This window comes from Alligator mississippiensis, chromosome 6 (assembly GCF_030867095.1).
Source record: "Alligator mississippiensis isolate rAllMis1 chromosome 6, rAllMis1, whole genome shotgun sequence".
In the NCBI taxonomy this organism is placed as follows: Eukaryota; Metazoa; Chordata; order Crocodylia; family Alligatoridae; genus Alligator; species Alligator mississippiensis.
In genome coordinates, this window is record NC_081829.1 from 12,998,718 (window position 1) to 13,009,173 (window position 10,456).

A 10,456-nucleotide genomic window follows, 5' to 3' on the forward strand; every position below is an offset into this window, starting at 1 on the left:
CGCGGCGAGCGGCGGCGGCGGAGCCTGCGCTGCGCTGCGCGGCGGCGCCGGGGCGGGCTCCGGCGGCGCGGGGCAGAGCCGGGCAGTCCCAGCCACGGCTCTTGCCCTGCCCGAGCGGCCGCGGCTGGGCAGCGCCGCCCCGCGGCCGGGGCTCCCGCCTCGCTGCGGCGTCCCCCGGCTGGGACTGTCCCCCACCAGCCCAGCCCAGCCCAGCCCGGGGGTAGCGGAGTCCGCAGCTTCCCAGGAAGATGCTTGAGGCAACCCTCCTTGAGAGAGGCAGGGGGTGCGAGGAGTTGCCCCGAGGCCGCTCTAACTTTGAGCTCCACAGCTGCACCTTTGGCTCCTAGCAGGATGCTTGCAGATGTCCAGTGCCGCAGACTGACCCCGAAACCAGGCCCCGGCTGGTGTTTAGTGCCTCACCTAAAACCCACGGGCGTTCAGGAACGGGGCTGCGGAGGTGGCTGCCAGCTGCAGCAGCGGGTAGGAAGGTCTGGGAAAGGCCACCAGGCTCCCCCCGGGCAGCTGCCTTTGAAGGGGCTCTTCAGCCCTGCTGCAGCAACAGGCTGTGTGAGGACGCGAGGTCCAAACCTCTTTCCTGGCTCCGTCTCCCTCACAGGGTCCCCTCGGAGCTGAGATCTGACTCCCTCGCCAGGGCGTGCTGCTTGGTGGGGCTGGTGTCAGCATCTGGCGGAGGAAGGATTAGAAAGAACAGGAGTTGTGAGAGGAGCAGAGCGCAGAGGGAAAAATAAATCAGGACTCATATCTTTTATTAGACCAACATTTTTGCAAAAAAATTAACGGAAAGAAAAGTGTTCACTAGCGGGGTGCTGGGCTGCTAGGATTGCACCCATGAGCCCTCCAGGCAGTCCGGCAATGAAAGGACAGTGCTGCCACATGTGTGTGTGCATTTGCTCGCGGCATTAGGAATAGCAAGGTTTATTTTGCTGGGGGTCTCCGTGGAAGGACTCAGAAAAATGGCTGAGGGGTGTTCAGCAGGTGTCTGCCTGACACTATAGCCAGTCCCACTTCCCCAGGCAAAATACAGATGTTTCTTTGTTAGCAGCCATTTTCTTTTGTCTGGGCAGAACTTGTACAAGGATATGTTGAAGTGAGTTGCTGGCCAAAAATGTAAAGACTGAACTCAGAGTGGTGATCAGGTGGCCCCAGAAGAAAGGGCTGACCCCAAAGGAAATCCAGGAGGGCATGAGGGCCTTGCTGGGGGACAACGACACTCCATATGTCACACGTGAAAACCCAGACAGCTGAACTGAAGTGAGGCAGAATCAGCAGTGAGGATGAGGACTCCCAGAAAAGCCACCACATCAGAGCAAGTTGATTCACTCCACAGGATGGGGACAAATCACAGGAGATCAGCAAGCAGTCGGGCAGAGAGCTGAGACAGTGGGGATCAGTGTTGGTGCTGTCCTTTAAGATTTGGGCAAGAGAAAGCTGTTAGTGAGATGGGGGCCCAGGTCACGGAGCGCTGACCAGTAGAGTGACCTTTCCAGGGAGCGTCTGCCATATTTTGAGGCAAACCCAGAAAAAAAAATCGCATGCAAGATTGTGATTCAGCCTGAGACATGAGCCCAACTCTGAACCTGGCACCAGACAGCACAGCGACCGGCGGAAACACACAGCCTCCACCTCCTGAGCAATTAATGGAGTCAGTAAGGTTGTGGTCGCAATGTTTTGGGATAGCAAAGGGTTGCTCACGACTGGCTATCTCTCAACAGGTGAGACTGTCACTGGGTGAGCACCGCGCTAGTGAACGGCTGCGCTCCAGAGAAGCCATCAGGAATGAGCACTGTAGATCGCTGAACCGAGGAGTGCTGCTTCTCTCCGCACATCCCAGGCACATCCCTGGTGACCAAATGTGGCTTTGAAGTGGTTCCCCATCCCACCTCTTCACCAGAGCTGAAAATAGATCTGCCCGGAGGAGGCTTGCAAGGATGATAGTGAGGTGATCAGAGCTGAGGAGTGTCTGGACATGCAGGAAAAGGACTTCCTCAAGAAAGGCAGAGCTATGCTGCAGCTAGGCTGAGCCAAGGGCACTGATGTCAAGGAGAACGGTGCTGAATAATACACAGTTCAACAAAAAATGGGGTTTCTGTCCTGGCCAGGCTAAAAACTTTATGACTGTGCCTACTGTGCCTTCCCTCCTACAGGCTAAGTCTGTACCAAACCTCATTTCTCCCAAGCGCAGGCAGGACATTTGGGTGTGATGAGCTTTAACAAAACCCATAAAGAGTCTCATTTTGGTCTAAAGAAATGGGCTTCTCTCTCTCTTGTCCAGGAGTTGAGTCAGTTGTGCTTGTGACAGCAGGATCTTCTGTCAGCTTTCCAGGCCCCAAAGAGTGTTTTAGGAAACTCAACATGAGCAAAACCCAAACGTCCAGTGTGAAAAAAGCAGGATAGAAAAATGAATGCAAGTTACCTGATATACAACACAATACAAGCAGTGCTAGGGGGAAGCTCAGGCCAATTTTTTTCCTCTCTGAGGTTCCCTCGAGCACCCGGCACAGCTTTCTGCACTGGACAGCAAGGAGAACCCATATCTACTGTAGGAAGAGCATGGAGAATAGCATGACCAGGGACACGTATGCTCCCCCTAATGAGGTGCACACCAACATGCCCCCTCTTAGACCTGCCTTGTGCTGGTAGCTGGGAGAAGCAGCAGCACCTTCAGGAGTCCCTCAAACCCCAGCCCCGCACCCACCCCCCACTCATGCTGGAGGTGCTTGCTCACACACCTTCCTGCCTCATCCTGTTCCTAGTGATTTTTTTATTGTAAACATTTAAAAAGGAAACAAATTATCAGAAGCAGCCACCAAGGGGCCAGGGCTTGAATGGAGAGTCTCAGAGCTCATCCTGGGCCATGTCTGGTGCTTTGCTGCATGTCAGTCCCTTGCACAGCTCATTCCTTTGCACAGCCCAATGTCCATCTCCAGCTGCAAATCACAGCAGGTGTCTGGACACTCCCAAAACTAAAGGATGCACAGGAAAATCTGGGATTGTCAGTGGAGAGGCAGATGCAAACCCAGAATAGGCTATATACCCTGCTAGTGTTAGAAAATGAACTGGAGCAAATGAACTGCAGCAATTGTCCTTGTCCCTGCTGTCTTTACCTTCAAATGTCCCTCAGGGATGTCCTATCTCCCTTTCTGAGCCCTGCCCCCCACTGCTCTCTAAGTATATTTGGATTAAAATTTCCTTGAGTGATGCAAAGTCCATGTTCTGTTCACGTCATGTGGATGCTGCAGAGTGCCCCTGTCTCCAGGAGACAAGCAAGAAGTATTACCTGTTGGTAGATAGGGAACCTGAGGCACACAGCAACTGCATGACTTCAAGGTCACCCAGGAATCTGTCACAGCTGGGAACTGACCCCAGGTTGCCTACGTCCCATTTAAGTGTCTTAACCAAAAGCCCAGAGGTACCACTGCAGCTCTCTGTGCCTCTGTTTCTCTAGCTCTGAAATGGAGCTAATGACTACACAGCAGGAGAACTGCAACAACGAGCTAATTCGTCCTCCTGAAGGCCTGAGACCACAGAGGTGGGGTGCAGAGCCAAGTCGGGCAGCTGGGTAAAATTCTCCTGATTCAAACAGAAGGAACTGATTCACTTCATGTGGGTCCAGGAGAGAGGCGATAACATGCACTAAGTTGGTAACATAAGGCAAGGGATATAAATGAGCTGTTTCTTTTACACATCTAATGCCTTCTAATGGATTTCACACCCTTTGTGCGAAGAGCCTAAAATACACTTGGATTACCATAAAAAATGTATTTGAATGCAAAACTATGTTAAATGAGCTATCCAGGGGGAGGTCAGGAGGTGAACAGAGCAGGCGGAAACAGTGAGAGCGCGATACCTGAGGGGTCTTGCATGGAAGCTAGCGGAGCACAGACAAGCACAGATCAGGAACAAGGAACCCATTTCCCCAGTGAAGCTCAAACAATTCACCTGGGTTCATGGGGTTCTCCTCTGAAATCAGGCTGCTGCTCTGCATCAGCCAGAAGTGACAGGCTCATAGGACTCATTGGCAGGAACGCTCTGGCCTGCACTGTGCAGGATGTCAGTGTGTCCGATCATGAGGGTCCCTTCTGGGTCTGGTATAAATCTATTATCTTGGCACTCAACATTTGGCTCCTAGGCCCATAGCTGGGCACCTAGATATTCTCCCTGCCACTGCCACCAGTGCCCAGGCTGCCCTGCTGCTCCTTTCCAATGCCACTGCTGCCCCACTGGGTGGCCTGGAGGAAACACTGAGGGTGGTCATGATAGCAGTGCAGAGAAGCCATGGGGCAGCCTGGGCATGGGCTCTGGGTGGGCACAGCAAGAAGGGCCCAGCAGTGGTGAGGGGAAGGCAGCCGCTTTTCCCCTGTGCCCAGCAGCAGCTTCAGCCCAGCTGCCACTACTCACCATGGGTGGGTGGGTCCAAAGCAGGCACAGAGTGGGGCAGGGTTGGGGCTGTGCACGTGGGTCCCAGCTGGTCCAGAGTGGGCACAGGGTGGGCTGGGTCTGGGTGTGCAGGTCCTCATTAGTCTCCATGGTGCCAGAGTCAGCAGCAGCAGCATCCAGAAGGAGCCGCCACTGCCTAGACTGCCTAGAAATGGAGTCCAGCCATGGAACCACCCCAGCCCTGCTGCGCACCCGGAGGTAGCGGGATGTGCTAGAGGCTGGACGGCATCTGGGCCAGGTGGGACCAAGGGACCCACTGTGGGCCAGACAAAGTCCCTCTGCAAGTTGGATCCGGCCTGTAGCCTGTATTTTGCCCACCCCTGTTCTAGGAGAAGCACAGCTGGAGGCACTGAGAAACCTCAGCCATGTGAGGTTTCTTGATCCTAGAGAATAAGCACATTACTGCTCTACCAGACTTGGACAAAACAATTGTGCTCAGGGTAGGATGCAAAAAGCCAAGGGTACTAAAAACACTGCCCAGCAGGGAGCACTGGGGAGCAGTGCCTGGAAGAAGTAAGGTGAGAAATGACAGTAGCCATACAGGACAGGGCTGACCCAGGCTCCCAATGCCCAGGCCAAAGTCCCACAGGTCCCTATGGCTGCAAATAGATTAAAAAAAAAAAAATCCATAAAAAATTTTGATGGCAGCATAAAGCCTGAGCAAACAGACACCCCTGCCCTGTCACACCACAAATGCCCACAATTGTGAGAATGACTATTCCTACTAATAATTTGTGCAGCTTTGTTGTGCGGACATCCTTTCACTTATGTTAGGAGAGCTCGGGCAGGCTACCCCAGGCACTGTATGTCTCTGCTCACCTGTAGGATCAGCTGTGCTGTGACACATCTTGGCACAGCTGATCCCACCACAAAGATGGCATCCATCTGTAGCTTGTGACAAGGCATGTTAGCAATGGGGAACAGAAAGGCATGGCCATAACAGACTAGTTGCATTTTTTGTTAGTTGACCAGAGCCCCAAGGACAAGCCAAGGCTCCTCAGTCTTGCCATCAGTACCAAATCAGGCAAGAAGAACCCAGCGCACAGCCCTCCCCGGCTTTGCCAGCCCCCTATTCCTCCTTCCCAAAGTGCAATCATAGGATTATAGGAAAGTAGGACTGGAAGGGACCTCACAAGGCAGGATCATCACTGGCCAAACCGCCCCAGCCAACGTTTGTCCAATAGCATTGGAGAGCTGGGCACAGTACCTCAGTCTTGCTTTCTTGAAAAAGTGGGGGAGAAAACAGCTTGCTTTTCAACTTCCTTGTTTGCAAAGCATGCTCAACAGGAGGGAACTGGAGCCTGAAGTCCTATATAATGAAGGATCTTCTGTCTCTTGTTGTAAGCAAGTGTGCAGTGAAGACCCAGGGTTGTCTGGCAAGCGTTCATTGGGAACAGCTGCGGTTTGGGGTGGTGTCAGTGAGCAGGAGTGGGCTGGAGGTACCTGGTTTGTAAATAGATGTAAATCATCCTGGTCTTGGCAAGATCTGTTCCCTGTGATCTTCCTCCCTATGATGTGACAAGCACCTTGCACCCGCAGGAGCCAATAGCACCACCCTTTGCCGTTTCATTACTTGCTTTGCGTTAGCCTGCATGTCTTCTTTAAAGCCCCAGGTCTGGCATCAAGTGAATGCATGAGACCCTCCATTTTCTTTTCTCAGTAAAAGGTCTGGTTCACCTCCCAGGAGGCCAGCTGGAAAGTCTTGCTCTTAAGCTCAGAGCCAAGCTAATTGCCATATTTGAGAAGAGGAAGAAATTTTCGCCCCGGAGGAGACTGGCAAGGACTGCGGTGGTTTTTCCTTTCCCGTTACATGAGGTGTGGTCCTCTTGCTTGGAGCATGTACCAGACTCCTAACTTCCCTCCCACTGCCAAGGCAGAGCATGGGTGGTGCCCTGGTCTCCCTTGTGGCAGGCAGCAGGCACATGTGGTTTCCTTTTCACAAGGTGCCATGTGGTTGTCATGTGTAAGGCATTGCAGTGGGTGGTTTTTGGGACTCCTTGGATAAATAGTTGCCTGCAAAAGAAGAGACTCAATGGCTTGGGAGGCCCTTCTAGTCCTGTGTTCCTGTGGGAAGAGGCAGTAAATGCAATCTGCAGGCAACTCAGAAGGTTAGAAAGTAAGTGGCAAAAAAGACACCAAGGGCACATCCCCATGTTCCCTGGGAACAAACAGCAGTGGCACATATTTGTGCTGTTGCTAGTTGTCCCTGGGGAATGCCCCCGCATGTGTAATCTGGTGTGCAGCAAGTTGTCTTGGGTGGGGTAGGGGAGGCTGGGGCCAGCACCTGGGCTGTCTCCAGAAGCCTTACCTGGGGTTTTGGAGGCCTTCCAGGGCTCCAGCAGTGCCAATCCAGGTCCGCAGAGTGTAGTTTTGACCAGCCAGGCTCTGGTTTTGGATGGCACATGCTGCTGCCATGTGCTCTGCCCCACTTTTTTCTGGTGCAGGCTTTTTTTGACTCCAGGATCTCCTAGCATCAAAAAATCCACCGTACTGCAAATTAGCAGTACGACAAACACCTGCATGTGTGACGCACGTGGTTTATGGTGCTGCAGACCCATCTGCGGTGCTACATCTGGATGCGCGCTCATCTGGATGCGACTCCAGATGCTTTCTTCACCCTCTTGTGACCATGGAGCTGATAACCCAGAGGCTCCTGAAGGCTCTGGGAAGGCAGGGAAGCTTCACTGCACTTAACTAGACTAGGGTTCAAGGAATACCTCCAGGACTAGAACCAGAGAGTCCTGACTCTGGTCTCCTGCTCTAACCAGTGGGCTAGGAAGAGCCCCAGGGGGCAGATAACCCCCCCAGAAGAGACCTCCCTTTGGAGCCTACCAGCTCCCCCAGTAGGTGGATGGAGTAGCACCAAGCTCCAGGCTCTTCTCCCCGTGCCCTGCATATCCCTGCTCTCCATCTGGCGTCGGGCTACTTGCCTCCAGAACACACTGCTAGGGTAGTGCTAATGCTTCTCTCTACCTCCTCCATCTCAGCTTGCTGTCTTCACAGCGGCAGCCTCTGTTGTACTTCAAAGGGCCTTTGCTACAGAAGAAGGGGGAAAAAGAGCTGACTCTTTTTAGCTCAAACCTGGCCTGAAAGGCAACTGCTTTAAACAGTAGCAGTGCACCATCTGCTACCTGGACTCCAGCAGTGGGGGAAGCTGTCTCCTCCCTGCAACATAGGCCTGGCTCCTGAGCTTTCCTGAACGGACTGTCTTAAACATCCACTTGCAAGAACAAAGCATTTCAGCAGTACTGTCACGGGCTGGCTATATCGCAGAGAGCAGCCCCCAATATCAGTTAATTTCCAGAGCCCCAACAGCTGCTGATCTGCTCCTTGCTATGCGATGGTCGGCTCAGACAGTCCAGCTAGAAGGGAGCTGCTATTTACTTCTACATCCTCAAAGCCTTTGACAGCAGCAGGGAAGGGAAAGGCTCCATTTATTCAGCAGGAGCTCAGAGTACAGCTATTGCACAGGTTTGGCCCACACCAAGGTCCCAGCAGCTATGGGCTGATGGGATTCAAGATTTTGGTCCATATCCCAGCCCAGGGAAGCACTATAAGGGATGTGTAGACCCCAACCAAGCCCTGATGGAAAGAAGAAGGGGGACCCCAGGGGTTTGCCCTGACTGCAGTGAAAAAACTCCAGTTTGCTCTGCAGAACAATTACGCATTGAGGTATCTCAAATCTCAAGGCACCCAGCAAACATCAAACATCACAGGATCAAGCCTTGCCACCCCATTGAGAGGCTGATTTACCACCCAAGGCCCTTCTACAAGCAGCAGCAGCAATGGAATTAAAACGCAGGATGCCCGGGTCCCCTCCCTGCTGCAGGCTGCCCACGATAGCCCTGCGGTTACTACCTCTGGCAGCACAAACATGCCTGGGAGAGATGCAACCCTTCCCGGCTCCCCTGTTGCAGCACAGCTAGTGATTAACCAAGGACTCACCTGTGGGACATCTTGTAGCTCCATCAGCTACACTGAAGGAGATGGGAACCACACACCCAACCCAGCCTGACAAAGTCATACACCTCAGGGTCCAGCTTGGGTCACTGTACTCAGTGCGGGGAGTTTTCTAGGGGATACCCTGGAGAACAAGGCCCCTTCTCCCCACTGTCCTGTGCTGTGTATCACTTGCACCCAAGCAGCTGCAGTGTATGAAACACACCTTTTCCATAGCATAGGGGAATGGCTGGTCCAGGTGGCCTTGATTTCCTCTTACAGAGTAATCTGAAGTAGCCTAGACCAACTAAGGCTTTCCCTAGATCCTCTGACAATGAGAGGAAGGTGTGTTTAACACGGGCGACTGTCAAGATTCGCCAGCTTGTGATACAGTGCTGGGAGGGTGCCATGGACACCGTGGCTGAGGCTAGCTTAACACACAATTTCCAGTGATTAGGAAGCTTGCTGTAAAGTGAAGTGTCTCATTATGCAATAAGCATTAATGAAGTTTTCAGAGATGGAGCCTTAATAGGCTGCGTTGCTCTTTTCCCCTGGGCTGTGGAAATGACTTTTTTTTTCTCCACTTTGCAAACCTCTGAGTGGATAACGATCTTTCAGTGGGTTGATCAGCTCAGAGGGTGAAGGAGCCAGCTAATGAGCACAGAAAGTGGGCACAGAAAGACCTTGCCATGGGCACTGCTGAGACATATTCCCCCCAGGGAATCTCTCTGATCCAAGCATGAGTCTGTTTAGCCCCAAAGTACTTATGAAGATCAGGTCTCCTGACTGCAAAGTAGCTGAGTGTGCTGCTGGCCAGGTAACGAAGAATACTGTTAGTGCGGTGTGTCTTCTCTCAAAACTAGAGATGTTAAGGGGAATCTTTCCATCAGCCTATCTTGCTATGAAAATGTACTACCTTTGCACTTCCTGCAGAGTCCAGGAGCCATGCTGTTTTCAGAGCTGCTGCAGCCTGTTGCAGAACCTGCTGTGCTCTCCCCAGGAGCTCAGTGTTCCTGTTTCTTCTTTCATCCCTCCAGCCACAGTCAATTTTTTGGGTGGGCTCTTTGTGTGTTGGAAACATGAGTGGACGTCGCCCCCTCCTGATGAATCTCCGGATTGCAATTCTCAGGGCATTCTTGTGACAGGTTCTTCCTCTGAGTAAAGGTCTGTCTACTCAGACAACCCTGTGCATGAATCAGCTGCTTGTACCTTCCAGTCTCAGCCCTGGAGAGCTTGAAACAGCTTTTGGTGGGAAGCTGAAAAGCAGCCGGCTTGCAGGTAGCTCCAGTAGGTCAGATTTCCTGTAATTTCCCTCCTCCGTGTTCTCAATGCCAGAGGTTTGCATGAACGGGCTCTTTGTGCCAATGTAACAATCGCCCTCCAGCTTCAAAGTACTTTACCAACAATTAGACCCTGTTCTCCACTCTGGAATAACAATCAATGGCCAGTAACGGGTGCTGGCTCCTGGGCCAGATCTACAAGGCCTCAGCAGTTAGTTTCCGCGTGTGGACGTGCCTTGGGGCCAGGCTTTCAAAAGCGCTCAGAATCCATTTAGGAAGCACGCTGGGGCAGATCAATTGTAAAAACTCTGACCCTGAGGGAATCTCTGTATTGGGAAATTGACTGGAGTCGGAGCAGCCAAACAGGACTTGGTCTGGAAATATCGATAACTGCAGCGTGTTAAAGGACATTATTCTGGTATCACTTTCCCATTATGGGCATTTGAATAGTTGCTGAGCACTCCTGACCGTGCTGGCCTCAGCATAGGAAAGAATGAGGCAGCATTGTGCTTGCAGAGCTAGCTGGGTTTAATCCCTGCCTGTTCTTATCTACACCAGAGCTGAAACTGAGAAAGCCTCCAGCCAGTCTTAGATGGGATCAACCAGTAGCAAATCAAAAGAAAAGATCTTCTTTTCAGGTCTGCATCCTCAAAAGAAAAACCTGCAGCTGCAGCATGCATGCCATAAGTGGCATGGGCAACCCCTGCATGTGGCATGCAGCAGATCAGGGGCGGGCAGGTAGATAGAGCAGGGTGCAGAAAGCAGAGTAGCAAATCAGC

The 10,456-nt window shown here is 52.4% G+C and overlaps 1 long non-coding RNA gene across 2 annotated transcripts; it reads right to left on the reverse strand.

Moving 5' to 3' along the window:
- Positions 1-5,070: 5,070 nt before the first annotated feature.
- LOC132251128 (uncharacterized) lies at positions 5,071-9,509 on the reverse strand. Of its 2 annotated transcripts, none has more exons than XR_009462955.1 (3): positions 8,404-9,509; positions 6,767-6,925; positions 5,071-6,522 (listed from the first exon to the last, which is right to left on the reverse strand). It is a non-coding gene; the product is annotated as an uncharacterized LOC132251128 (long non-coding RNA). The 2 variants fall into 2 exon arrangements; XR_009462954.1 differs by having other exon boundaries at positions 5,071-6,471; positions 8,404-9,504.
- Positions 9,510-10,456: the final 947 nt, after the last annotated feature.